General features: G+C 40.7%; 1 protein-coding gene across 3 annotated transcripts in view; it reads right to left on the reverse strand.

Moving 5' to 3' along the window:
* Window positions 1-24922, reverse strand: part of ESRRG (estrogen related receptor gamma) — a 607759-nt gene that overhangs the window by 421713 nt on the left and 161124 nt on the right. For all 3 annotated transcript variants that reach the window (XM_058669188.1, XM_058669186.1, XM_058669189.1), the window contains one exon: window positions 4895-4986. The gene's annotated coding sequence lies outside the window, so the exon portion shown is untranslated. The remainder of the gene's footprint in view (window positions 1-4894; window positions 4987-24922) is intronic.

A 24922-nucleotide genomic window follows, 5' to 3' on the forward strand; every position in this document is an offset into this window, starting at 1 on the left:
GCTGCATTTCTGTAGAACCCACATAAATGGAGGCTGATCGTATACCTCTTCTACCATCTAAATTCTGCAGACATAGCTCAAGAGCATAAACAGCACAGCATGTGAAGAAATCATTTAAAAGTGGTACATTTTGAATATTACTTTTTAAATATAATTAATTATAACTTTATATCACTTATTCATTAATAATGCTAAATAAAAACTGGCTCACAGAATTCTTAGAAGCTTAACAGCTGGCTCTCTTGGTATGAGCAGATTGCAGGGCCCCACAGAATTTTCTTCATCAAGCATTCTTCACTCTTACTCCTCAATCACCTTATCCCTGAGACTCCAGCTCTGCATCCCTCCTGGACTGGTCGCGTCAGTCCCTCTGCTGACAGCATGCTGCTTGCCTCTGTGGCCAATTGTGTCAACATTTCCAGAGCACACCATCCACTTCTCACCTGAGTATGTGTAACCTAATAGCCTTGTCCAGATTATTTGGCATCTCATAATTTCTCCCAATACCAGCTCGTGCACACATTCTCACACAAAGATATATCCATTTATTCATTGGAAAGGCAGAGTGACAGAGCCATCTAGTTGATTCTCTTCCCAGACGGTCACTGCCACAAGGAGTGTGCCAAGCCAGCCTCAGGAGAAGAGAACGCCGTCCAGTTTTTCCACACCCATGGTTGTCAAGGACTTGGGCCATAACTTTCTGTCTTCCCTGGAGACACTAGCAGGGAGCGAAGTAGCTACGACTTGAACTGGCACTGTGATAAAAGATGGCTGTCAGAAAAGGCATCTGAGCACACGGGGTCACATGTCTACTCCAGACTTTATTCATTTCACAGAAATTTTTTTTTAACTTAGAAAGACAGGAATAGGGTGGCAAGAAGCAGAATGAGGAGGAAAAAAGAGGAAAAAGAAGAGGAAGAAGAAAGGAATAGGAGAAAGAAGAGAACGAGAAGAGAGACCAGGGAAACGAGCAGGCGGAAAAACAGGAGGAAGGGGCCAAGAAGGAAGGGAAAGATGAGCAAGGGACAAACAAAGGACTCCCATCTGCTGCCTTGCTCCCTGAATGTCCTCTGCAGCCGGGGTGTGGCTGGGCTCTTTGCAGTGCTCGGCTGGAAGCTTACTCTGAGTTCTTTTGGGGTCCTACATCTCATTAGCATGGGTTAACAAGACTGTCCTACTTAAGACATCAACCAAACGTTGCATGCAGGAGCTAGTTGGTGGCTATCCAGCTAATCATCTGCCTGCAGCTGCAGTAACCCATACGGCTCTGGTTCTAGTCCCACCTGCTCTGCTTGTGATCTTGTTTCCTGCTTAAGGCCTGGGAAAGCAGTGGAGGATGGCTCCACTTGAGTCCTTGAGACCCTACACCCACATGGGAGACTCAGAAGCAGGTCTGGGTTCTGGCTTTGGATCAGCTACTGGGCCCATTTGGGAAGTGAAGCGTTGCATAGAAGATCTTTTTGTCTCTGTCTCTCCTTTTCTCGGTAAATCTGTATCTCAAATAAAAATAAACTTAAAAGACAATTGTACAAAAACAAAAAATTAATTACATTCCACTCACATTATTTGACTTGGCTACAAATTAGAAACGTCAATGACCCACTTCTCAGGTTTGGTTAATGTGTTAGAGTGGCTTACAGAACCCAGGAAAATACTTTCTGTTACTCATTTCTCTCTGTAAATCTGACTTTCCAATAAAACAAATAAGTCTTAAAAATAAAAAAGGAAGAGAGCAAGGAAGGAAGGATGGAAGGAGGTAGGGAAGAGAGAAAGAAAGGGAGGGAAGGAGGGAGGGAGCGAGATTGGAAGAAGTTCCAAACCTCTTAGCATGGCTCTTTTTCTGGACCAGTGCCCATCCAGAGGAGAGCCTAGTGGAGTTGCTTCCTTTGAACAAAAGACTGTTATCACACAGGAAATGCCAAGGGATTAGGAGCCCTGATGCATGAATCAGATGTAGGGACCCAATAGCATAAGTTAAAGAAACAACACAGTTGTGGTTATTGTCACTGAGGCTTAAGAGTGTGAAAACATGTTAACAGGTTGAACTGTCATTTCCGAGAGAGGAAACACAATAAACACCACCGCCATTAAAAAGATAAAGTGATTAGTGACTTTGTTAATGTGACATCATTTGGAGGTCCCTGCCATCTTGGTTGTAGAGAACTTGGGATTGTGTAACCATACAAACACACATACACACACACACACACACAATGTATATGCTCACTGCAAAACATGTTTAAATCCAAGTATGATGGGTGGAAACTAACTTCATTAGATGCAATACGGTTTAGAAATCAAGTTGCTGTGTTCCTACTGACTTTGCCATAATTAACATGTTTCTCCTTTTCTCAAGAACAGAGTCGGGGGAAAGGGAAACAAAGCTAACAGCCTTCATGTTCCCTGGGAAATGTTGGCTTGTATTAAAACAGCCAAGAATAAGCTTCCGTAGCAAAACACATATCCTGCTTTTCAGAAAGCCACACTCACGAACTCAAGAACCATATGAATGTTTCTTCCCGTTTTAATTGGTTCTTCTATTTGCTCGAAACAAATTAGGCTTTGTTTTATGCAGTCTGTTAAAAAAAAAAAAGTTTGGCCCCAACTTAGCCAGTGGTAAGCTTCACTCATAAATAAGTAGCATTGACAAAGACATTAGAGATGGAAACAATAAAAATAGTCAGGAAGGGCAGGAAAAAGACTGTCATAATATTCCATCTCAGTTTACCAAAATGGTACTAAAATGTCAGCAATACAAAAATAGAATGGAAAAGAATTTTTTTTTTAGAGAGGGAGCTAACTCCTCCCAGACTTCCTAAGAGGGGCATCTTCAAGGTTTCATTGATTAGCTGATAACTTTGCCAGTGAATGATTAGTCGATTAGTCAGAAAGCTTTGAATTAGTTACCAGAGCTCTGCCTCCCATGAATAAAATGCGGGCAGTGTTCTCTCTCCCACCCCCTGTGACAGATGAGATCTGTTTTCTCCTGTGAGTTTGAATTTAAGAGCCACTGAAGCTCAGCAATGGTATATTCTGGCTCAAATGAGCTGAAAATTGCATTCAATTTGAATTTCAAAAATGAAGGGGAGGATGGATGGGGGGGCTACTACTCAGCACCCATCAAGTCCCCACACTTTTCAACTACTTCCTGCTGCTCAGCTGCATTCTTCCAGGCTGGGGACCCAAAACCCAGGATGTGTTGCAGGGGAAAGAGCATCGCTGGATTTCTGCCCAGTCTGAGTTTAAAAATAAACTTTTAATAGTCAGGATCAAAGCAAACCTCACTTCTACGCACATGCATAATGCAGAATGCAACCCACCAAGGAAACAGATTCATCTTTTCCAAACTCAAATGGGCCGACTTGTTTGTTAGTTTTTTTCCTCTGCTCTGGAGGTGATAAAGGTGAAGGTGCTTTTTTTTTTTTCCCCTGGGCAGCTCCAGAAAAGTAAATTCTTTTCTAAATTAAAACAAAATCCTAGTCAACTCAAGATTCTCATTTTTTGTGATTCACTTTCCTTGCCACGTGCCTCACAATACAAAGCAGATATGCTCTAGAAAAGTTGGGTCAGTAGCCACTGATTTTTTTTTTCAAACCAAATCATACTTTAAATGCTGTAAAAGAGCAGGTTGCTTAAAGGAAACTTGTGATGAATTGTTACATGAAGTCAAGATATTTTTAGTGTGCAAACAGTCGTCCCTTCATGTAATGGCACAGTAAGCCCAAATTTGAAGAACATCCAAGATTTATCATAGCAGGGTACACTTTTCAGTGTATGTAAGTACTGCCAGTGTTTAAGACCAAACTAGTACTATGCAAAACAACAACCTCCCAGAATCCTCTGAGTGACTAAGGCAGGAACTCCATTTTGGCATAGTCTGAGAAGAGGAGGCACAGAAAATAGAAAATTCATTCCAATCCACTGCAGACAATGAAATGTATTCTCCCATTACCTACATTATTCTCAGCTTGCAAATTAAGCAACTTGGCTATCACGAAAAAAGGTTAACTCAACTTCCACACTGAAACAGGAGTCTATCAAACGCTGTTCAAAAATCTAACCGGGTCCACACAGTTCAGCAGCAAGCATGATGGGAAAAAAGCATCCTGGACAGGGGGTACCTGTGCATACCCCTGCAGTAGGGATACTGAATAATGGATGAATGACTGATATTACAGGAGGATGGCCTCTTCATTCCACCCAAGGTACAGACCAGGGTGAGGGTGTGATGGAGGCACAGGCTGTGGCTGCTAAACGGAGACCTCTACACAAAGCCCCTCATGTCTCAGTTACCGCAGCAGGAGACACACATCCAAGCAAAGGCCTTGCATCCAGTGACCAACTCCACAAACAATGGGATCCCCGGAAAGTATGTATGCCTCTCCTTTAAAACTGGAGGGAAAGGCAACTGGACCTCTCCACATGCTTGAGAAGAACCAGGTCATCAACTGAAAACTAACATCACACCAGAGTTTAAGTCCGCAGAGCACAGAATCAGAAAAAGAAAGCCTTCTATCCCAACACAAGTCAGGAAAAGAAATATTTTCCTTCTTGGACGTCACCAAAAGACAAGAAGTAACAAACAGTTCAAGCCCGACAGCCAGTACGCAGAATCAATATAAACGAGGACAAAGTCTTTCAAAGGAAACCACCTGATCACTGCACACACCCGCACAGACACGTGCACTCAGTGACGTCCAATCTGCCAGACTATCACACAAATAAAACTTCAAATGCAATTAAAATGATATTTTTGCATTTTAAAAGGCAGAAAAGGGAAAATAGCAGTGCCTCTTCATTTGATACTGAAGAAATGTGTGCCATCAACATTTCTATAGCCTAAGCTGTCAAAAGGCCACTTAACCCTCTCCTAATGTCATAGGGAAGAGCTTACCTTTCAAACTGCAACGATGTTAGTGTAGGGTTTCTTCCTTACATCTTCATCATTTAATATTGTTTCATTGATGAACCAGTAAATTGTCAGCTCTATTCATTTACATGACATGAGCAAGGATCCAATCCAAAAAGAAAAAAGAAAAAAAAAGGTCAGGTCAATTTTCTTGGCCACTACATTAAATAAAATATCCCAGGCAATAGTGTTAAGCCCGCATTAATAACTATGGCTAAGGTTCTTCCTGCAGCAAGTCTTTGATTTTCCTATATATATACTCCGGGCTGTATTAACACTCAAACCAAGGTACAATCCTCATTTCTTAAATTTTCTTCCTTTTCAGCTTTATCAGATTTATTAATCTGCTGCTCCTCTCTTATTTATAGCAAATGCTCTGGTTGGGATTTCTATGCATTTTCCACTATAACACCCATTTATAACTTGCAGAAAAACACTTCCAAGACCAAGGAATTTCCTACTTATTTCATATCAGTCTCAAAATACATGCATCTCTCCAAATATGAGGGCTTTGCTACCTATTTTTGTGATCTTTAGGAAAGAAAGGAAAAAAGTAGGAAAAGGCAAATTTTCTAACTAAAAAAATCTTGAAATTTATCTTTTGAATAAGTACAGTGGGCTCTATAATAAACATGCATTAATGGTGTTTTAGGTAGATTACCTTTCAAAAGAAGATACTGAGTAAAATCTCATGGAATTGCTGATATTCTACCAGCTTTACTCATAAAAATGGCAAGATCACATGATTGACCTTAATATTTCTCATATTTTACCATCATGTTATAGGACTGTTCAGAAAAATAAGGCTACTCCATCAAGTAACCAGCAGAATTCTGTGCTGAGTTTTAAGTTCAGCAAAAGTGAAGGGGAAATTGAAGGTGGGAACTGACAGGCTCCTAGGACATCCCCAACAGTTGAGTTCCCATTTCCTACGTAAAAGATGTGGTAAAACCACATCCTGTTTCCATCACATCCCTTGAGGATTGTGTATGGTCACTGTAGATTTAGAAGGATGAAGGAAGTTTTCCATCATATTAGAAATTGGCAGTCTGGAATCAAGTCTGATCACAATAATTAAATGGGTATAGGCAACTCTCAGTTTACAAAGCAATTGTGTCTTAATCCTCATTTTGCACTTGATAGTTTTGGATTCAGAATATTTGCAGACATTAAGAAAAATAAATGGTAGTGAATCTTCTAGGTTACCCACAAAATCTTTTACTATAATATTACTGAATACATTGTAAGCTAAACAATGTTTACAACGGTCTTATTTTCTTTTCTTTAGTGAATTATCCACAGTAGTGTAAGAGATCTACTTGGGTTGGTTGTCATCACTGAGAGAAGGATAGGTCTGGGGAGCTGTGTGCTATATTTTCTAAGAAATGACCATAGAGGTAATAGCGACTACTTCTACACTGCTTTCTACTGCTCTGTCACTTTCCTTACGAATCCTGATTCAGGTGCTGTGGCCTGGATTCTGCAATTCATATATCTGTGGGGAATTTGGTACAGAGCTTACAGTATGAACAGCATGACAGTAGAGCCCAACCATTATGAATACAACTGTTCCTGAGGAGAAGCACATTTGAATTCCAAGACATCAGAAGTGCATGCACATGGAAGGAGCTACCGTAACCTGCTGACACTCAGGTACAAAACGTGTGCAGTATCTTTCCTTAAGAAGGACATAGACAGCACTGGGAAAGCACAAATTCTTGATTCTTCTGAATATAAAAACATGTCGTCAGTAAGAGATAAACAGATGAAACAGCTCAGCTTTCTACAATGTCTACCATCTGTTGTCCATTTGGGCCTAATAGGTCCGTCCAGTTGATTTTTGTTTGTTTGTTTTTAAGGATTTCCATAGAGGTAATCAGAAAAGATTCTCTTGCTCAAACACAAGATTTAAAAGCAAGCTGCTGGTAATTAAGATGTGGGGCAAATAGGACTTCATAGCCCTCACTGGGACTTTGCTCTAACAGGGCAAAAGCGTGACGATATGATCCATGGATGCATTCCTTCAAAAGATTGAGGTCAAGGATTGTAATTGTTCAAAGAGAAGAAGGCATCAATGCAGACAGCTTTTCCAGAGGGGATACAGTGCAGGTATTTCTTCCCAGTGAAACAGTTCAAACTTAGAATTCCAAAATCAGGTATCCTAATATTTGTCACTCTATACTTAGTCTTCCCAAATTTAATAATAATGATGACCATCTGATGTAATTCTGACAAAGGAAGCTTTTCTGTAATTGAGAACAGAGTGTTTTTGAAGTAAGGGATTCCTTTTGAATCTAACACATTACCCATCATTTTCCTTTCACTTTGATCCTGGAAATGTGTAAAGTCAGGAAGGGAGAGGAAATGGGATTTAAAAAAGGAGGGGAGAATAAGTGAAAGATTAAGAGAAAAGAAAAATGATGATAAGAAGGAGGAAGCTGAATAAGCAGCAACACATGTCACCCCCTTGGCTCACACTTAAGGGATCAGCAACATATCCCCAACCGAAAGGGAGTGCAACCTCCCTTGGCCCATCACACGGTCTTGTTCCCCTGCGGATGCAAGAAGACATTGCTGATGAGGATCTTCCAGTTGGTCTATGCCAAATTTACCAGCAAGGAGAAGGAGATCCTGGAGGCAAAGAGACTCAGTCAGGGCCAGAAACCAGGATCATTGTGGACCAGTGTAATGACTGCCAACCACAGCTGCCTGAAAGCAGTAATGGCTTTTCCAAGTCATAGACAACCGCTAATGACACCAACTGTGAAGAAAGATAGAGATACTCTTCATCTCTCTGGGGAAAAAACACAGATCAACTCACAGTATTAGAACTTGCAGAAACAGCTGGAGTTGGGCAAGGCGGCAGCTGACCCAGCTTCCAGGGTAATCTGACCCTTGGAGATAGCACATCACAAATTTCGAGGGACAAGCCTTGGGCCCCATTTTCTTTTATATCCTAACAAACCATCTGTGGTGGAGATTCTGACACGCAGTTCTGATGGTTAAGAGTTTTGCCTTACATTAGTCAGCTTATCATGAACAGCTCTCCTATCTTTAATAATAAAATGAAGAAGAACATGAAATGAGAGACAACAAATATTAGGTCAAGCTCAAAGCCAAAGCAAAGCCCCCCTTGCTGCTGATCAAGTTGGTGAAGAAAGCAGTGAGGGAACAGCACGTCTTGTTAAACAAAGAAAAGAACAGGGAAGGCCGCGGAGAGGAAGGAGGTATTTGCTCAATCAGTACCTATTTTCAGAATTTCCTTCAAGCTGGCTTGGACTAAGAGCCATCAATTATTTAAAACATGTAACATGATGCTTCCTTTGTTGGAGCAAAGCTGCAAGCAGACCCCGAGAGAAAATAAAAAATGAATTAGGCAGAATTTATTAATGTGCTTGAAGAAAACAAAGATTTAGCCATTGGGATTGACTGTGTTTTAGAAATAGCGCTAGTTTGTCTCACAACGTGCACAGTTCCCCCCTTACCTATTTATTTATTATTTCCTACAGTAGATCACACAAAAAGAGGAATGAGTAATTTCCTAAACTTCCCCTTTCTTTTCAGATTCAGCTTGATGTATGGTCTTCATTTAAATTACAAATACACTAATCTGAGACACTGTTTACCAAGTAGCATTTTAAATGAAAGATACAAGAAATTGCATCACTCACATTTTAAAAATGACTTGAGACTCAGGACCTCATAAAAAACAGCCGACAGTGTTCTCGGCCTTGGCTGCTATATTTCAGGCCAGTGAATGAAATTCAATTAGTGGGCTTTGTACTTAGGACATTAGGATGCTGACGGTCGGTCTGATCACAAGGAGAGTGCCAAGCTCTGGTACTGTTCTTGGCAGACCACAGTTAAGGAAAAATTCAATACAGCAGGTTCACAAGGGGAAACTTACTTTCAGAGTTCCTGTTTACCATCCCTAGAAAGTGGGGTGGGGGAGAGCTGTCCCTGGAACAGTTTGGTTTTTACTAAAGCTGTGAGTTAACTTTTGGAGAGGGATCAGAACTTGAGTCTGTTATTAGCAGCTTTAGTCATTTCCAGAAGAAGCAATCGGCCTAGTACGAGCCAGTGAATCAGATTTAACCCAACTCCAGGTTGTCTTTTCACAAATTTATTTATTTGGAAGACAGAGTGACAGAGAAATCCTTCATCTTAGGGTTCATTCTGCAAAACTACGCACACCAGCACTTGGGATTGGGCCCAGCAGCAGCCAGGAGCCAGAACTTCAGACAGGTCTCAGATCTCCCCCACTGGTGGCAGGGGCCGAGGACGTGAGGGTCAGCAGCTGCTTCCCAGCATGCATGTTAGCCAGAACCTAGACAGGCAGGGGAGACATGGCTCAATTCCCGGCATTCTGACATAGGATGGGTCTCTCCCAAGCAGCAGCTTTCCTTACTGGGCCATATTTGCTTGCCCCCATTTGTAAGGTTTGAATTTGCTTGTGTTCCTAATGCCTGTTACAAAGACTAGCACCTTAATAATGCCATCTTAAGCCTCGTAAGTAAAAAACAAAGCAGTAAGTACTTAGTATGAAGCCCTGATCCAGCCCAGAGCAGACTAGAGATGCAACATGATTTTGTGAGATCCTATACCTTGCATATGTCTGAAAAAAACACCATGAATGGCAAGAACAACTGGGTGAAGCCCGGGACCTGGCATGTCTTGGCCTGTCACCTGGACCACCAAGCTTTCAGGAGCAAAATATCCACAGCTACACGAATTAGAAAGAATGGTCAGGGCAAACAGAACTGATCATTATGTGGCACAATTTTTTTTTTTGGAAAGCCACAGTAGACAAGCAACAGTGCAAAATTTCAAGATATATGAGAACAATCATTGCTCACCACCAAACCAAATAATCATCTTAATTAATTAACTGAATTAATTAACTGGTGAGCTCTCACCATCTATTTGAGCTGCCGAGCTTTTATTCTCATAACACAGACCAGCTCATGTTACTCTTCACTTGTGTTACAGGGAAGGATACCACCATAGAATCACTCTTATGAACAGAACAAACAAATCACTCTTAGCATCCCTTTTCTCTCCTTGTCAATTATCCATCCCATCTCCAAGTATTTCTGTCTTCTTGGAAAACAGTGACAGGAATAATCATATGGAATTCCAAGAAAAAAAAGCACATATATATTCATTCCAGTAGTGGCATCCCACTTTTTGGCACACTCTTTGGAAAGCTGTTCTAGGTTCTTTTGATTTTGCCTGAGAGAATGACCCCGGGGTCATCACAGGAAAAACACCCTTGGAGCTCTTTATTTCTGGTTCAAAGTTGTATGCCCTCACCTACACACAGGAGGACCTCACACGCAGCGAAGGAGTTTTGTTTTTTTCAGATGATAACAAGATCCACTCTGTGGTCAATCTTTGTGCCAATGACCAAAGGGAAAACGCACACTCACTTCCTTTCCATAAATGGGTTGTTCCAGGTGTATTTTTCAAACTTTGCTGGTGAAGTGAAGGGTAAAAGCTGCAAACATGATGTGAATGTGTGTGTCTTACAGTCATGTTCAGAGAACTCAGATCGGTAGCTTGAAACTGGCCATGTTGTTTGCCCAAGCAGTCAGCAAGACAAACCCAGAGAGGTTCTCCCAAATCCTAGCAAATCACAGAGAAAGACTAATTTCATGGCTCCATTTGGGACAGATAGGAAGTGTCAAGGGGGTAGCCTGCATCAGCACTCCGCCTTTGCTTCTCATTTCCTCTTAAGGGACACCAGCCAACTGCTGACCAAACTCATGTCTCCTTTTTGGTACACAGTTACACTTGTACCCTAGCTGCCCTTTAACTGACGAAAGACCATGCAATGGAACTTCCTGCACAAAAACTGTAGAATTGATAAGAGACCTTCCACAACTGGCCCATAAGACCTTTCCTCATGTCAGAGTTCACAGTTTCCTTTTTGCAACCTTGACATCTGACACAAAAATCAAGCAGCCAGAAAAGAGAGGGGCTCAGGAAAGGGGGGCATCTAGGAGAAGTAATGTTATCCTATTTTGTCACCTAAACTTTGTGTTTCATGTGAGAATTTCTTGCTCTATGTCTTTGGGTAACTCATCTCAGTAGTCGTCGGCTAGAAGGGTGTGTGAGCTCCCCGTACTTACAGCACAGGGCGAAGCTTACTCTTTTTCAGTGATGTCACCTAAATAAAATGTTCCCATTTAGAATCATTTCCACGTTAGAAATACATGAAGAATCCAATCCATATGCCCTACGACTTTTCAAGGAAATTAACTATAAAGACAGTATCGATATTATACAATTAAAATGAGAGCTCTTAACATATTTAATTTCCCCCTGACCTGATTTTCTTCAGTCATTATGGACAAAAAGTATGAATTCATTATTTGCAAATAGCCCAGACGGTTTAATATATTCTGAGAGGAACCAAGACATCCCCTTGTGTGCTCACACACACACACACACTCACTCACTCATGCATCCCTGTTTCTCTATCAAGGGCAAATATCATAATGAAGGCAAAGAGAAGAAACCATTGCATTGTTAACAACAAAGACTCAGTACAGTGGAAATACAAACCTATTTTCAGTCCATATGTCGTTATTTGTCTATAATATCCAAAAAGAAGGAGAGCAAAGAAGGAGGAGGTTGAATGAAGAAAGCAAGGGAACTACAATACCATGAAAAGATTCTAACCTTACCAGATTGCTTACTATGTAAAGCATCACATGTCCCCCCCCACCCCCATAAACCTGTGTAAGGATTCTATCTAGAAGTGTCTGCGATTGTTGTGTTTTTAAAAAGCTAACAATCATAGCTCTGAAGCTTAATCACTTGTATGTGTTATAAAACCAGATGGTTTGAGTGGGTGTTTGTTTACAAGCTCTTTGCATAAGGTTTTTGGCTGCTTTCTTAGACCAAGGCTAAATATTTCAACTAAGAAAGCAGGCAATGAGAAAACAAAGCAGATACCACTGGGCCTCAAAGGTCCCTAGGCTTCCTGCCTTCCCCCTGCCACTACTGGGCACACTTTTCCGTGCATGTCTTTAGGGCACGAGAAACACTGGTCTTTGATTCCAGTGCTGGAGTTGCTGTAGGAATTCTAATATGCTTTGGGAGAGGTAGGTGTCTGCCAGGGACCCTTGACTGGGATGCTGTTTTAGTAGAGCAGTGAGAAAAGGCCAGAGCATGCTGCTTCCCCAGCTTCTCACACAACTGGAACAGCAGCCACATCTACCTACACCTTCCTGTGAGTATAGATGAAGGAGACAGAGAACATTTTCTTAGGGATGTCTTCATTTTTTTTCCCCTCCTGCACATGGAACCATACCCTTACCATCTACAAACTAACCTAGGCTGCAGGCTCAAATCCTGCAAAATACGTGAGAGACGACGACAGGTCTCAAAGAGAGAATGAAAGATGGCATCAAGGCATATGCTCGTATGAATCCGAAAAGATGTGACTGTTCTCTGGATGAGGTCATCCTGCTAATTCTCTATCCACTTCGGCATGAATTTCTTCCAAATTTGAAACAAAACAAAACAAAACAAGCATAGGCAATGCTTCCTTCCTCATCTTCACTGTCACTGAGGTTAGTAATGCCAGCATAGCAGTAACCCGGTATTCATATCTCAGCTCAAGAGCTGTTTTGCTGTTGTGCTACCTAAACTTATCTCCTTCCTGCTACCTAATCAAGTCCCCCACATTAAGGCACTCAGTTGTAAAGGGTGAGGAAAATGCGCAAATAAGTCAGGGAGTATTTTCTCCACCTTATTCTATTATACATTACTAAAAAATTACAAACTTAGTTGAAAATGTTTGATTTGGGGACCCAGTGCAGTAGCCTAGTGGCTAAATCCCCACCTAACATCTGCAAGAACCCCATAGGTCAGAGTTTGTGTCTTGGTTGCCTTACTTCCCTTCCAGATCCCTGCTAGTGGTCTGAGAAAGCATTTGGGGATGGCCCAAAGCTTTGGGACCTTGCACCCACATAAGCGACCAGGAAGAAGCTCCTGGCTTCTGGCTTCGGATTGGCTTTGCTCTGGCCATTGTAGCAACTTGGTGAGTGAACCAGCGGATGGAAGATCTACCTCTCTGTCTCTCCTTCTCTCCATATATCTGTCTTTCCAATAAGAATAAATAACTCAGGCACAACACGGTAGCCTAGCAGCTAAAGTCCTCATGTGCACACACTGGGATCCCATATGGGCATCCACATGGAAAAAAAAAAATACTTCAAATCGTTTCCATTACTAAAGTCCATAAACAACTAAAAAAACTGTTTTAAAAAAGTTGTCTTATTTATTTGAAAGTCAGAGTTACAGAGAGGACGGATGATTGGAAACGAGAGCTCTTCCATCGGCGGGGTCACTCTCCAGCTGGCCACGGCGGCCAGGGATGGACCAAAGCCGAGAGCGCCATCTGCGTGCCCCCTTTGAGTAGCACAAGCCCAAACAGTTGGAGCTGCTTTCCGTCTTTGCCAGGCCATGAGTAGGAAGCAGATCAGAAGTGGAGCAAGCACGATATAACGCACGCCCATATGGGATGCTGGTACTGCAGGCAGTGGCCTAGGGGACTGAGTTACAACACGGGCTCCAAAAGGTTTTTTTGTTTTGTTTTTTTTTAATATTACCTTCAAAACAGTAAGCAAAACATGCATGATGAATGTACTCACTTATCTAGGTTTTTTTAATCTTACATGATGAAAGCTAATGTCACATTTAGATTAAGTTCATTAGAACTGCAAGAGCCTCATTTGCCTCTTCGCTCACTCAGTGTGCTCTTCTGAAGCCCCAGCTGCGTGTCAGAAATCATGTCGTTTCTTGGAAAAGGAATGAATGGGGTCGCATTTCGTATTCCAAAGACAGAATCAAATGATGTCTTTTTTTTTTACTGAAGTGATAAAAATAAGCTCCAAGGGCAGTCAGTTCCTGGGAGTGGACGCTGCTTGTGGCACAGCCAGGTGAGCATCCACCTGGGACACCCGCATCCCTTATTGAAAACCCTGATAAGAGCCCCAGCTCCTCTGCTTCTCACCCAGCTTTCCACCAAGGCACACCCTAGGAGGCGACAGATGACAGCCCAAGTGCCTGAGTTGCTGACACCCAATGGGACACCCACGTGGAGGCCCTGGCTTCAGACTTCCACCTGGACTAGCTCTGACTTTTTGAGCGGTTCAGCAGTGAGCCAACAGATGGGAGATTTGTTTCTGAAAGGTTAGCTAAATGAGCTAATCCTTAAGAATCAACTTCACGTCAAGGTGAGGAATCCACCTGAGCACAGGTGCTTAAGCAGACACTTGATTCTTAATTTGCTGTCCTTTTACTGCTCTGAGCAAGGTCTGCTCGCCCTGCGGAGTAGGCCATTTGCACAAGCAATAAGGATGCTCCGTTTCTCTTGTTCAGGAGATGAGAACTATGGTTTTATGTATCTAACACATGTGAGATGTCTAAAAAACACAGAATGGTACAAGAACAAAACTAGAACAGATTGTTACAGTTCCTCGCTTTAAAAAGGAGAAAACACTTGCAGCAAAGTCCCTGACATTGCTCTTACTTATTTTTGAAAGCATATAGTTCTTCATTGTTTGACATAGTCTCCACCTAATAAAAGGTTCCATCTCTAACTTTTAGCAACATGTTCACCGTGAAATGTAGTTCATGATAAGCAGTCCTGTGAAATGAGAATTTCAAAAGTCAACACGTGATTTCCCCAGTCATAACCCTCTACTAAGCGGAAGGAAAAAATCTACCGAGCTTCCAGCTCCCAGAGCTTTGGTCTCCTCCGACCCTGAGAGGCAAGTGGGAACGCCCAGCAGCAGCCATGGCGTACCGTCTGCATCCACCATTCCTGTTGTTAGCCTGCCAGCAGCAGCAAGTTCAGAGACTTAGATGACGCAGGTGTCAGTACTGCTGTTACTCTTTACAGGCCAATAAACTACACTTTGAACAACATGAGCAATGTTAGGCCGAGGTAGCACTCCTAGTATTAATGCCTTAATACAGATACATGGCTGTCAGCCTAGTTTACAGCATGGAACACAAACACAGACCCAGCGCTGCTAATAAATCATTTTCCTGACTGCTTAAAAACAGCCAAAAATGCGCTTTATGCATTACACAATGGAGCAGAAGGCAGCAATATATATTTAAATTTTCCATTTTTAAGCTGTCACTCAAAAACTTTTCATATTTTTTTTAGCTTATTGATCTTACTGGCTTGTGATAAGATCTCAACTGCTTGGTTGAGCTGTTTTTAGCTTCTGCTTATTAAAAGCGCTAAATCAAGAATCATAAGATGTTACTAATCTAGCTTTTTTTTCAACAGAAATGATAGCTAAAAACAGCACGAAAATTGGATAACCCTCATGGTTCATCGCCCTAGATTTCCAGATGTATCTACCATATAGCATAACCTAATGGGCATAAACTAACCCTACATCACGTTGTGTGAACACACATACAGATTTCTGGTATAAAATATAAACTAAGATAACAAAATATTTTAGGGCCTGGAGTGGTAGCCTAGTGGCTAAAGTCCTCACCTTGCATGCCCGGATTCCAGATGATTGCTGGTTCTAACCTAGCAGCCCCACTTCCCATCTAGCTCCCTGCCTGTTGCCTGAAATCAGTCAAGGACAGCCCAAAGCCTTGGGACCCTGCACCCGTGTGGGAGACCCAGAAGAAACTCCTGGCTCTTGGATTTGAATTGGCTCAGCTCTGGCTGTTGGGGCCACTAAGGTTGTGAATCAGCAGATGGAAGATCTTCCTCTCTGTCTCTCCTCCTCTCTGCATGTTTGATTTTGCAATAAAAATACATAAATCTTTTTTTAAAAACCAAAAAAAACAAAAAACTAAAATAATAAAATGTTGTATCAATAAGCTAAAATATTGCAGGTTTCAGCTCCTTAGTAGGTATTTTTAGCACAGGAATATGCACATGCAAGTGCTGTCATACACACATGGAGCTGCTGAACTTTATTTTCCCCATTTTATCTTATACAGAAACATGCATCCTTGATTTCTGAATGTTTTAGCTACTCCTCACCATCCATACTACTCCTGCATAAAAACAAAATATCTACACGACTGAATGGCTGAACCCAACCTGCAAACTCCAATAAACACGTTCCCTTCCCACACTCTCCCCACGCCCAACACACACACACGCACACACACATTATACAGCACGTGGATGAGCTCCCCAGTGATTTTGGCCTCAACACTTTGCGCTGCCAAACCTGCACCTTTTCTCATAGTAAGGTCCCTTTGAGTTTTTGGCAAAGCGCAATTTGTTCCACCCCACACTCGCGGTGCAGTGTGGGAGAGTGGTCCTCACGGCTCATGGTCTGTATCTTAGAGATGGTAGCAAGGAAAGGGAAAAACCACAGCCTCATACTGGTGGGAGCCATAATCAATGCTCCGAGGATGAATGAGCTGTGTGCCCGGGGTGGGAGGTCTTGGTGGAATCCCGAGTCTTGCCACTGTACTAGGTTCATTCTTATTCCTGCCACTGATTTCCTCACCAAGATGGGTAGTGGTGGCAATGATTCAACAGCCCCGGAATTCATTTTCAGTAGGAATGGCAGCTCAAAGTTTTGTTCCTGTCGCTATCGTCACCTTTTGAGAGGATCCTGAGAGCAATACAAGAGAGAAAAATCTGTGTTGAAAATTCCCTACCTAACAAAGGAGAGACAGTTTGTTTCTTAGCTTGCCTAGAATCACCAGGCTTCCACAAACAATTCTTATTTATTTGACAGCTCCTATTGTCCATAATTTTAAACCTCCTATACCATTTCGAATTGAGTCACCAAATCTTTCCAGAAACTGTTCTGGTGTCAGTTCCTAGCAGGTGGAACTCACTGTACCCCTCACTTCACACTGCCTCTTTGAACATTGCCTCACAATGACTAGCACTGAGCTGCTTGGGCTTGTCTGAGATCTGCATATGGCTATGTCCGTGGGAGTGTGTACACCCAACCAGAGAGCACACGGAGCTGCATTTGCATTTCTCCCCACATAAAGATGGTGATGGATTGGCCTCTCAGAGCTGTTCTGACAGCCCGTTGAAGTGGTAGCTACAGTGACCAGAGGATGTCCTCGTTCCTCCATACAGCAAGGTATTCAGCGCACGTAATAATTATCCATCCATCTCGTTCACACCAAAGGCATGGCAATGCAATTTTAGCCTTATAATCAAGACCATATGACAAAAACCAAGGCCATTAGGGACCAATTTTGAGTATTCTCTGCAAGACAATGATTTTCCAACTGCACTTACATATGCTGAATAGTTACCTCTGCGGGAACGCACCTGCTCTCATTTATGTAACCCTTCTGTATTCCAAAGCCTTCCTTAGCAACGCAATAGAGCAAAGTTTTAAAGGCTCACTGGCTTTTCTCTTCTTCCATTATTATTATTTTTTTTATTTTCCAAAGCATGCTATGAAAATGCTGGGAGTAATCTGTTGTTGTTGTTGTTGTTGATGCCAATCACATTTCAGAGATCTGCTTTCCTCTCTCTTTCCCCGTTTCTGTGCCCTCTGCCCTGACTCCTTCATCCTCCCTCAAAGCCTGGCTTGCTCTCCCTGGAACTGCAGCATGGTCTTCCAGGCCCGTAATTACTTCACATGTACTTTTCACCTCACCGCTACAGGTTCAGTGACATAATAATGTTGTCTCTAAAAGGACATGATGTCATCATAAATCACAGACCTGTCGAAGCATAGGCCCTACTTGCAAAGGAGGAGGAAGGCTCAAATTATTTCAAAATTACAAAAAATATAGCTCACATCTCATTCAAAATGTTTACATAAATGAGTACCTCCAGGATTCTAAACAAGATACAACTTTAATTTCTAGAAATAATAACATCCTCCACCATTAGTGATTTACCAGTTTGGGAAAGCAATTGGGAAAAATCTTTAAGACTGCTAAGAAGAAAAATATTAAAAAGCCACCACAAAATGAAAAATGACCCAGACAGAATATCTTACTGCTAGAACTTTAGATTTTCCATAGATTTCTGCTACTTCTGACTTTTCAGTTATTTAAGGGAACAGAAATTATCCCTACACATCACTTCATTGCCCTCTTGGTAATTTATGAGTTAGATTGCATCATAATAGCTCAACTCTAAACATTTTTTAAAAATCAAATAATCTATGTATTAATCTACATATCAGTATTTTTTTTGTAAAATTGTAACAACACATTGGTCATAAAATGCCATAATATCTTTAGTAAAATACAAAAAAAATTAAAAACTGAATATAATCCCTTCCTACTGACCAACTATTCATATATTTTTGGTGGTCATTTCTGGAAAAACTGGGAAAGCACTCAACAAGAACTATGGATGTCAAGGGACCCAATTCCTTTGTTGAATCCATCAAATTCCAAATTCAGTTTGCTTCATTCTATGCCCTTGAAATTCTCTCCCACTCCACGCTGCTGAACTTAACACAGTGAATCTTCAACTGTTCGAGGGAAACGGAGTGAATGTATTGTATAACTGTCAATATAATGGACCCAAAATCTCCCAGTCACTTGAATTAGGCATGTGTAAAGAAGTAGACTTCATAGAATGAGATAAAGATTAGGGCTTGAATATTCCACCAGCTGGCCAGTATTCTGAATAGCTCACCAGGTTTCAAGTGCAAATACATATTGCAGTCATCAGAAGACCAAGGCTATCACAAATAAATGGAAACTGTTCCTGCTCGCCTACATACTCTATCCTGTCAATGAAGACGCTTGCTCGCTGGCAGGGAGAAGATGGACATCTCTGCAGTGATCCTGCTTCGGCATGTGTGACTTCAGCTCTTCATCTGACTGTCACCTCGTGGGTACTGTTTACCTTGGCAACTGCACATGCATGCAGTCGGTTTTAACTTCAAATTAAATCTCTTCAATGCCTTCCAAAGACAATAAGTGATTGCCTTGTGACGCTACCCTGGAAATAGTCATTGTGTACACAGCCACTACTCTGTCACATGTCTTGCAGTTCAGGTCCCAGACCTCAAAAATGGCCAAATATTTTTTTAATGGTCAAATATTTCAGAAGAAATAAGAAAATTCTGAAAGCAAACAGAGCTTGGGGGTGAACAATTCCTATGCAACTCAAGTACCAATCGTGTATCTGTCAGAATCTTTTCTATCAAGAAATAAAACACAATAGTAAAAGAAAAGAAAATGAAACTAATATTCTGTAACAATCCTGAAAATATACCTTCAATTATAAAGATAATAAAATGGTCAAACATAAAAAGACAGGCATGAAAATGACAACATCACTGTTATGTCAACTGTATTGAGTAACAGACAGAAGTGATTACAACAAATCTAAACGTGGAGAAGACATGGTTAGATTCTTCCACTTGTCTGTAAAGAATGTCATAGCTACTTCACGGAGTTTTTGATAGCAAATCTATTTACTGACAAATCACAAATGTAGAACTTTACTGTAAGACTATTTCCAATTCTAGCTTCTGCAGGTTCTCTCCTGTTGGATATTTACTATGCATCTCAAATTTAGCAGTGCTTAAAAACCTCCTGACCACTCCCTTTCTTTAATGAAGTTCATTCTTCACCTGTTTTCCATCTTCACGTTGCTCAGACCCAAAACTTCAGCTTGCTGACTCATTCTCTTAAAACACTCATGCAGTCCCTCTGCTGGGAACTCGCTTCGAAATGCACCCTGAGCTGACCGCGTCTCAGCGCCTCTTTGCAGGTGGTAATGTGGGTTATTTCACAGCATTTAGCTATTGGATCACTCCAATGGCACCCTAATGGGTTTGCCTGTTTCTATCTTTTCGTACTTTAGTCTACCTCAATAGAAAAGCCAGAGTGATAATATCCACATTTTAAAAATTAAAGCATTTACTACTTAATTATTGCCTATAAAAACACAGATTTCAAGAATAAAATGTGATGAGTTCTCACAAATGCGTGCTTGCTTAAAACTGCCCTGAGTTACAGACAATATCACATTCATTTGAATTTCTGGTAGGGAAAATGAAGTTTTGATCATAGAAATAACAACATCAATTTTCTCTGGAAGTGACTGGTTAGACACAATCAGAGCAGGAACTTTTCTTGGATTATAGAAATGCCCTATAACTCAATTAAGATGTATTGTAAGAGGATTTTGACAATGGTTCCATGTACTTATTGGCTGTATCTACTCAACTTTGTTTTGGGGTTTGGTGGTCGGTTTTTAATGTTAGCACTTGTCACTGCTATGCTTAGAGGAGTCCAAGAACATTTGAGATCACACAGTAAAAGCCAGAGACATTACACGTTTCCCTAAAATACAGTTTGCTCCTGGAGTCGCTAGGGGATCTCATCTGGAAGCACTCTCTCTGGACACTGAGTCTCCTGACAACCATTACTCTCTCTCTCTCTGAACTTACTGGGGAAACTCGCTGGTTTCCAAGAGCCACCTGGCTGCCTTCTCACTTCCTTTAGTGCCTTCTGGAATATTCTGTATAAAATGGCAATCAAATGTCCAGCCGTGTCTATTCCCTTTATCCACGTTTTTTTCCTACAACACCATTACATCCAATTATTTCTGATCTTGTTCCTTCCTCATTACATTCTTTCTCTCCCTTCATTTGTTATGTATGATCTTGTTCCAAAAACATAAGCTCTATGAGGACAGGGAAGCTTTGCTCCCTCACTGCATAACTCTTTTGTTCACTACTCATTTCCAGATATTAGACCAACTTTAATCCTAAGAATATCCAGAAGACTACATATCTGGACTATTTGTCAAGTTAAACACACCGTCTTCATTTATACTTCCTGCAGAAAGCAAACAAAAAAATATGTATCTAAAAAAAAGTAAAAAATGTTAAAACTATACTTCCAAGACTTAAGCTAAAATTCATTCAATTTTTAAGTGAGGCTGAGTAATACGATCAAGTAGAATTTCTAGATCAAAGTGAAAAATTATGCATATTTATGTATGTATGGCTATATATCTGATTTGTCCACATACTTGTAAATATTCTGTTAGGTATAGTAATAAAATAATATTTTCTGAATCCCTACTATGAATCAGAAACATAATTTTTTTAAAATGTATTTATTCTTTTATTGGAAAGGCAGATATACAGAGAGGAGAGATTGAGAGGAAGATAAACTGTCCATAGATTCACTCCCCAAGTGGTTGTAATGGCCAGAGCTCTGCCAATCCGAAGTCAGGAGCCCAGATCTTCCTCCGGATCTCCCACGCAGGTTTAGGATCCCAAAGTCTTGGGCAGTCCTGCACTGCTTTCCCAGGCCACAAGCAAGGAGCTGGATGGGAAGTGGGGCCACTGGGATAAGAACCAGTGACCATATGGGATCCCGGCACACTCAAGCCCAACAATTAGGCTACAACACCAGGCCCAGAAATTTAATTCTTGCAACAATCATGTGAGGAGCTATTCTTACTTGAAAGATAAGGAAATTGAGGCTTACTGTAGTTCAGTAGTTTGCTAAATTTATATAACAAATTTATCTAGTTAGTCCCAGAATTTAACTGAATCACATTAACTTGCCCAAATATCATACATGATATATGTGTGAGCATGGTTTTTCAGAGTTAAAACAATTATGAAATTTGTATAACAGATATAGTCCTTTGACTAATATTTTATAAAATTATAATGTATAGAGAATTTAAATTTTCTTTCTATAATAGTTAAGAATATACACATCACATATGTAAATTATGAGCATTAATATTAAAATGGACTCAGGGACCTTCTATCCAGGGACTGGAGTGAACACTGCCTAAACTATTAAAGTGCCCTATAAGCATACTCACACTCAGCTCTGTTTCTCAGGGAAGGACACATCATTCTCATTTGCATCCCATTCTCTTGCTTTTCTTAGTAACAGTACAATAGCACGTCCCTCGTAACTTATTATTGCATCGTTATTTCTATATGATCTTCCACTTTTCGCTTCCTCGTTAGACTATCCTTCTGTGATAAGCATCCATTCTGAGGCTTACAGCCACGGGTCACTGGCTTCACTGCTTCACTGGATTCCACTGTATGAACATATCAAATTTATTTCTTCATCCTTCTGCTGACTTCTTCTATCAGACATCAAAATATATTATAAAGCTACTGTCAGACAATGTGGTATTTAAACAGAGAGAGACACATTGATCAATAGAGCCAAACAGACAGCTTAGGTATCAGACCACAGCACATGGTAAGTTGGTATCCAACAAAACCGAGTGGCTGATCTGTGGGGAAAGCATCCACTCTTCCAGAAATTGTGCTAAGATAGTTGATGAAGATGAAAAGAAGCCCAACCTACTTTGTGCTTTATAAACAACAACAAATCCCAGCTGCATTAAACATTGTGAAAAGCAGATCTCCACAACTTTAAGAGCAATTTTGTTATTGTTTGTAGCCATGACTTCGATTCCCACTGAGCTTGGATATTTTTCCTTTCCAGTGGAACTCTCTAGTGGAACATTAGGCCTCTGATTATAAGGTAAATTACTAATGTTATTTCAGAACTTAAGAAGAGTGGTGCTCTTCTTAATTAAGAAGGGGTTGGCGCTGTGCCTCAACAGGCTAATCCTCCACCTGCAGGCTTGGGCACTCCACATGGTTGCCGGTTCTAGTTCCAGCTGCTTCACTTCTTATACAGCTTGGCCTAAGCAAGTAGTGGAGGACAATCCAAATCTTTGGGCCCCTGCACCCATATGGGAGATTCAGATGAAGCTCCTGGCTTCAGATCTGGGTAGCTGTGGCCACTGTTGCTGTTTGGATAGTGAATTCGTGCATGGAAGATCTCTCCCTGTGTTTCCTCCTCTCTGTACATCTACCTTTCAAATAAAAGAAGTAAATTTTTTCATTAAAAAAGAGAAGGCGGGGAAGAGGTATATTCATATTATTGGAATAGTTTCTATGAAGTACACTGTATCTGTTCTGTTCATACGAATAGTACATTAGCATGAGAACTGATAAGACAACACACATGAGCATCCTGATGACGAAGGAAAAAAATCATTGCACTGTAGAAGACTAATCCTAAGTAAAAGTGAGAAATTCCTTCCAAAAATGACATGTTAAAGAAAACTTTAGAACATATATTGAACACACAGCTTTTTAAAGGATATTTATAAAACACATTTTATATAGCTTATCAAGATTTCTAAGTATAATCTATCATTGCTGGAGCAGTAACTTCATAACTTTCCTCTTTTTACTTTGCTTATTTCTAGCTCTCGTAAGGATAGGCACTTAACACACTGCTAACAGACTTGACTTTAGGCTGCTTCCTATTGCAGCACAAGTTAAATTTTACCTTGCTTTAAACAAAGGCTGCTAACCATAGGTGGCATTGTTGTAGCATTTATCATGTTCTTAATTACCAGTGTGACAGCAAAGACTGATATCAGTAAAACTTAATTTAAGTTTTTTAATTCAATTGAATGAGGAGGTCATTGACACTTCAGTAATTGCAATTGAAACTCATTTGGCTAAAAGAGAAAAACACACAGATATTCATACACACAAAATAAAACTGACACATCTTGACTATGGATGATTCATTTTAAAAGAACAACCTAGTATGATTCCAGCTGTAAGATGATCATGACTTCAGTTATCCCACCTACCACACTGCTGATGATTCTGAAATAATTATCAAATATGCTCTAACTTATTAAAAAAACAATAAAGAAAAATGATCAGTGCTTTCTTCTTCGTTGTTTTTTCAGCTATAAACAGCTTGATTTTTAATCTTGGTTCTGGCTCTAGATTACAGAATAAACACAAAGGAGGAAGAGAACCGGGGGAGGAAGGCAGCGCTTTGGGAGACTGCAGCAAGCCCCCCGACCCACGGGGCCTGCACCGCAGCAGGTGAGTCATACAGGGTCAGGCCCTGACATCGTCCGAGCACTCATGCCGGGGGCGGGAGCATTTCTTTCCAACATGGCCCCCCTAATCAAGTTGGTGAGTGGTTCTCTTTCTTCATCCCAAGAACACAAGACTGAGTGTAAGTGTCTAAAATTCCCTTTTCTATGAATGTTTAAAGATGTGTTCCTGCTCAACAGTATGACAGAAAAAGGGGTGTGAATGAATAACTCATACTTCACATTTAATCTGTAAAGACCCACATCTGTCATCACACCCATTAGATAGTTCTAACAAAATTAATAAAGTCCCAGGCAAGCTAACTCATTTTGTGGCAAAAAAATGAAAATCCGGAAAAATACAAAAATGGTTAGTTAACAGGAATATATAAGGACCTACGGAAATTCAATTTTTTAAAACTTTATAACAAAACCACATTTCATTTCATGGCTGTGCAACCAATATTAGATAGAAAATTGAAAACTCAGAAAAAAAGAGTAAAAATGAATATTGATGTGGAAAAGACCAACCAGGAAGATATACATATTAATTTGTCCAGACACTGATTAAGCCACAAGAAAAACTAGCTATGGTATCTTATTCTAAAAACCAGGATGGCTCCCAATTGTATGAACACAGCTTAGAGTTTGAGAGCTGTGTGTATCCCACACAAGCCATGTGAGCCTAACATGTTCTATAATTTCTCTTGGATGTTAATGAAAGAAGAAGTAATATTCAAGTCCCTGAATTGTTCCAAGATTTTATGAGAGATGAGGTACTTAGCTCTGTAGACTTTGCAACCTCTGTAAATTCTGTCAACATTTTGTAAGGTACAAGGTACTATATGAATGTAACTCATTTATTTAAAGAATTATCATCAAACCAAATTCTCCCCAAGAACTAAAGGAAATGAGTTTATTAAATTACACAACAAGAATTTATGTCAAACAACAGTGAAAAGCATCCTTAACACAACATAGGTTACCAAGAAGACAAAGTCGCTTTCTGAGGTCATAAAGCACCATTGCTTGAGAGAACTGAGACAACCTTCTTAAAAATAAAGGCACAAACTACGCAACACTTTCTGCTGCCACCCAGGACTGGGCAAAATGCTAGTTGAATGGCAGCTCAGTTTTCCAAAAGGCGCCATATAGCATGT

This window comes from Ochotona princeps, chromosome 10 (assembly GCF_030435755.1).
Source record: "Ochotona princeps isolate mOchPri1 chromosome 10, mOchPri1.hap1, whole genome shotgun sequence".
Lineage (NCBI taxonomy): Eukaryota > Metazoa > Chordata > Mammalia > Lagomorpha > Ochotonidae > Ochotona > Ochotona princeps.